Source organism: Solanum pennellii, chromosome 11 (assembly GCF_001406875.1).
Source record: "Solanum pennellii chromosome 11, SPENNV200".
Classification (NCBI taxonomy): domain Eukaryota; kingdom Viridiplantae; phylum Streptophyta; class Magnoliopsida; order Solanales; family Solanaceae; genus Solanum; species Solanum pennellii.
In genome coordinates, this window is record NC_028647.1 from 29,175,176 (window position 1) to 29,181,048 (window position 5,873).

Genomic DNA, 5,873 nt, shown 5'->3' on the forward strand with positions numbered 1-5,873 from the left:
ATGGCTGATCGGACAGTGAAACGGCCTATAGGGATACTCCATGATGTACTAGTAAAAGTTGAGTCATTCATCTTTCCGGCTGATTTTGTTATTCTTGATTGTCAGGTCGATTTTGAAGTGCCCATTATTCTGGGGAGGCCATTCCTTGCTACAGGTAGAGCCTTAGTTGATATGGAGAAGGGACAGATGACATTTCGGTTGAATAATGAAGAAGCGACCTTCAACATTTGTAGGACCATGAGGCAGAGTGGTAAGCTCCAATCGGTATCTGCCATATCCCACAAAGAAAAGATGAAGAAGGAGACTGAACAGAAAAATGCAAAACAAGAGTTTATGGTTGGGGATTTGGTGCTTGTAGACAGTTCTGGGGTGCCTTGTCTTCCGGGCAAGCTCAAGTCCAAATGGACTGGCCCTTACTTGATTACCCAAGTATTCCCTCATGGAGCAGTCGAGTTAAAAGCCAAGGAGGGAGTGTGGTTTAAGAGGAATAGACATAGAATAAAACTCTATTTTGGGCATAAAGCATCGGGGAATAAAGTAATAGAGGCATACCATCTTGATGAAGTCTGATTAATCAAGTGTTCCCAGTCGTGCCGCGACATTAAATCAGGCGCTTGTTGGTTGGCAACCCAATACTTGTCATTTTTTTTAGTAAGGATAGCATTTTTCTACTAATGTGTTTTTAAATTCGCAGGCACATCACCAGGAAATTCTGCAGAAAACTACTCCGCAGCAGTCACTGACGGATATATCGACGGACCGTTGCGCCTGCGACGGACCGTCGTATGCATCCGTCATCCAGGTACGTTTTTCTGCTATTTTGAAATTAGGGCACACACGACGGAACCAACGACGGGTCGTCACAACTACGACGGACCGTCGTCGGGGAACCGTCGCGTGATTAATGAATTATACCCGACCCGACCCGGCTGGACCCTTTTTCAAAATCTGACCGTTTAAACCCCCCAACCCCTCATTTTCACCCCATTCATTCATTATTCCTCTCATCTCCCCTCTCTTTTCAACTTCCACATTTCCCCCCCACTGATCATTGCCCCCACAATTCTCCAAAGCCCTAAAATTATCATCTACTAGTCGGAGCTGCTGCTGTCGGTGTTCACCTTGCCAACTGAGTAATTGTCCATTTGCTTTTTCTCCATATCTAAGGTATGTGTCTCTAAATTTATACTCATTTATCTTGCATTTTTGTTTATTAGTTAGTATTAGCTTAGTTCTTAGTCGTATATTGTTTCCTTTATATGATTATGTCTAAACCTAGGCTCAAAATGTTCGAATTTGCCATGTTGACAACCCTAGACATATGTGATTATGCATTGCTAGTTTCCTAGGTAGTTGGGATAGACAAATATAGGTCCAAAACACTACAAGACCATGTGGGTTCATCGGGGATGCATAGGGCACCCCCAGTTCTGTCACTGTTATTCAGAACGAGACCCCGATGACGGACCGTCGTAGGGTCCGTTCCAAAAGCCCTAGCACCCTGTCCCAACGGACACATGTGATCCGTCCTGCACAACCGCTGCGGTTGTCAGAGACCCTATTTCTAAGGGTCTCTCATTTTTTTCCTAAGTGTCCTTCAACGGACACATGTGACTGACCGTCATAGCCACGACGGTCCGTCCTGCACGACCGTCATGATGGTCAGAGACCCCTCTGCTAAGGGTCTCCAATATTTTTCTAAGTGTCCTACGACGGACCATCGTATCCACGACGGTCCGTCCTGCACGACCGTCATGATGGTTAGAGACCCCTCTACTAAGGGTCTCCATATATTTTTTTTTAAGTGTCCTACGACGGACCGTCGTACCTCTGATGGTCCGTCCTGCATATACCGTCATGCTAATCAGAGACTCTCCTTCAGGGTTCTTTATATATACATAGACTAAGTAAAACACGACGGACCTCATGACGGTCCGTCATAGCCACGACGAGCCGTCATCTGGCCTGTCGTGTGATACAGTTTCAATATCAATAACACACTATTTTCAATGTTTTATTTCGTATGGTTTTGCATGTCTTGTTTGCCACTACTCATACTAATATTGATCCTTTACAGGTACTATCTACTATGGCACCCAAGCAAGACCGCACCTACGCACGTGGGCGATCGAAGTCTGTCGCCCCGCCTGCCCGCATGGTCATCGGCTCTGATGATGAGCGTGACCCTGAGTACGTGCCCCCATGCACTTCCTCCCCTTCCCGTGCTGCGCGTGCTCCCAGAGCCACACCCAAAAAGGTGGCGTCTGGCGTAAACACTGCCTCCCAGTCTGATGAGGAGCGCACACTGACTGGCACACCCTCTGGGTCAGCTACAAATGAGGAAGGAGCGTCTGGCTCCTTTGGAGTATCATGCTCCGAGGAAGCCTCTGGCTCTGCTGAGGTTCCCGCACCCGCCACCGCTGCAGCGTCGGCCTTGTCTGATGAGGCTGACAGTTCAGACTCTACATCCGGCTCTCCAGCTCCGGTGCCCACCCCAGCCACTGACCAGCCCAACCGGTGGTGTGTCGATGGGCAGTTTCAAGTCTACTCCCACGCCAAGTTCCTCACTGATAAAGGAGTAATGACTCGGACACTCACTTTGGAGCAGCAGGTACTTACAGGGAGCCTCCCAACGATGCCTGAAATCCACAATCTCTTCACCAGGCATCGCTTGGAGTGGACAGCACATCCTTTGGGACGATTCAGCGAAGAAATGGTTCGGGAGTTCTACGCATCCTACGTAGCGACTCTCCGATCACAGATCGATAGGCGGGCTGCCCCCGCTAAATAGGCCCCACTGGAGCAGGTCCGAGTCCGGGGCGTACAGGTGGACATTTCCTAGCCAGCCATCCGCCGGTTTCTATACGGCGAGAGTATTGATGCTTCTCGGACCCCCCTCACTGCCGAGTTCGACTACCGCTGGCAGATAGTGAAGGATGGCCAGTTCTTGCGCGAGCCAGCACTGAGAGAGACCACCAAGAGGTGGATGGCCTTGCACCTGTCAGTAGATGGAGAGGGTGCCGATTGGGTGACTGAGCCGAAGGGGGCCATCAAGAAGTCCAACCTCACGTTCACAGCAAAGTTCTTGTGGCTGCTTGTCCGTCACTGCCTATCCCCCACAGCTGCTGACAACATCGTTACCTGGGATCGAGTAGTGTTGATGGCGGCGATGATAGCCGGATTCGAGGTAGACTTCGCATGGCTTCTCCAGGTAGTCATGCACGAGAGGGCATTCAAGGTCACTACCACCTACCCCTTCCCGTGCATGATCTTTGCCCTTTGCAGGTCCGCAGGTGTGCCCATATGGCACAATGATCAGCTGAAGACCCCGCAGAGCACCGTTGACGTCGGCCTCATCAGAGATGAGGCCAATGAGTTGGCCCCACGTAGAGGCCCCCGTCCAGAGCTGCCCCCACTTGCCGATGATCGTGCTGATACGGTAGCCCAGGCCCGCATAGCTACACAGGCGTCCACTGACACTACCCCGGTCGAGCCTATCCCGGTTAGTAGCACAGCCCCGAGCTCCTCTCGCACAGCCCCTCTACCGACACTGGTCCCGCTTGCAAGGGTCCAAAAACAAGAGGCACAAATGGCCACTCTTCTGCATCATATCCAGCCATGGATGCGGAAGTCGATTGCTGAGTCCGAAGAGCGCCTAGAGAGGAAAATGGTGCAGTTTACAGAGCGGAAGATCGCTGAGGTTAACCAGCGCCTGGACGCCTTCGAGTTGAGAGTACTAGCCCGACCAGCCCCTCCGGTGGATGTGGCGACTCTTCAGGCTGCAGTCGACAGTCTTCGTACAGACATCGACACGATTAGGGTGCCGGAGTTTGAGGCCCCTCCTGTCGAGCCTGCTGAGGACACGGTGTTGGCGGCCCTTTTTGCTACTTCTGACATTCCACCACCTCCACCTCCAGAGAGAGTGCCAAGAGGCGTAGGGGTCGAGCAGAGGACGAGGCGCTAGCAAGGAAGAAGGAGCGCCGAGAGATGGAGGCTGTGCAGAGAGCCTCACTTGCTGAGGAGGCGGCGCACCAGATGAGAGCGTCAGAGTTAGCGGCTGGGGCGTCTAGCTCCCGCACTGTGGAGATAGCAGGAGGCACTACTGATGGTGCGGTTGTTGCTGAGGACACCACTGAGGGTGTCCAGATTGCAGAGGACGTGGGTTCCGGGGAACCGGACCCACCATCTTGCTGATCGACGGCGCTTTGCGCCACAGGTTTGCTTCACCTACCACTCTAGTATTTACATTTTTATGCATTGGGGACAATTGCATGCTTTTTTGTTGGGGGTGGGGTAAATGGATAGTGAGTGTTAGGGTGAAGTCTGAGTAGCCCAATTCACTATCCTCTTTTGTGGTTTTCTTGCCTGTGTTCTTTTTCCCCAAAAGACTGATTACTTTTTCTTTTGAACCGGCATGTTTATATCTTTTTTACATAGTTTAATTCTGGACATGATGGCTAAAATGATATCCTGATAAACTGGAAAATAATGCATGACTAGGCATAATAACTGATAATTGTGTCGCTCTAAGCATGACATAGAGTTACACCATTGCATTGCCCTAAGTCTTAAATTCGAACTAGGTGTCTGACAATCTGGTATAGTGATGAGTTGTCAAGTGAGTGTGAGGAGAATTTGAATAGTCCACTATTGATACTAAGCTAGAACTTGCCTGGTTAGTCCTGCTAAAAGTAAGCTGTAATAGACAATCAGGAAAGGATCATAGGCCCTTATTCAATGTAGCCCATTTCTAGCCTAAATAAAAGAAACCAAATGAAATTTATCCTTCTTTGATCCAAATAATCTGAGCTTAAATTTAGACCTTTCTTTTTCACCCTAACTGATCTTTTCTCGAAAAAATGCGTTGGCCCTGGTCCCTCCTTAGACATGTGCACCTCAGCTTATGCCAAAAGCATAAGTTGAGGGTGGCTAATGCAGTAAACAACCTTCATTATGGCCCTGACCCAATTTTGGGTATTGTGTACCTTAACTCATGGCAAAGCCATGAGTTGAGGGTGTCTCTTATGAGGAATGCTCTGGAAAGTGGGGTTGAAAGAACAAAGAGAGAGAAAGAATAAAAGTAAAAGTGACTCGAGAATTAGTTGAAAGAAAAGTAAAAAAAAAATTCACTTGCACAAATGAAAAAAGAAGAGAAATAGCGAGGTGAAAGAATATGAGAAATTGGGCGAGATAAAATGATAAAAAAAAATGGAAGGTTTAGCCGATATGTCAAGGAGGGCAAAAAGTCACTAAAGTATACCTAAATATACAATACCTGACCCTGAGCCTATGTTACAAGCTAAAAAAGTCCTATCGTGATCCTAAGGGTTGTATAGCAAACTTAAGGCAGTGAAAATAAGGGCAAGCTTATGGAAATAGGTATGAATGAGTGTGACTTTGTTCTGAGAGCGAGTGTTGAAAAGTAATCCTTATATTCAAACTGAAATCATTGTGTGAAAAATGAGGATTTTTTTCTAAAGTGAGGATACTAGTTGCAATACCGGAATAGTTAGCACCTCGGTGAGAAATTGAAGAGGATAGGTGTTAATACATGGTGAGTCTTTATCATGTTCTGATCCCACAAAATTCAAGCCTAATAGTGATAGCATGCATAGATTTGATGAGATTAATCGGGATTGATAGCCAAATGATTGCAAAGGATAAAACATGGATACTATTGTACAAAGATTGTGTAGTGAGTCATAGTGCGTCGCTTGAGGACAAACAACGAATTTAAGTTGAGGGTGTTGATATACCGTGGTTTCATGGTATAATTAATACTTTTTCCTTAAGTTTAGTGTGTCCGAAAGCCTTTTTGTGCTAATTTTGATATAAGTTTCTCTTTGTTTTGCAGGAAATCTGTCCAAAGCTGA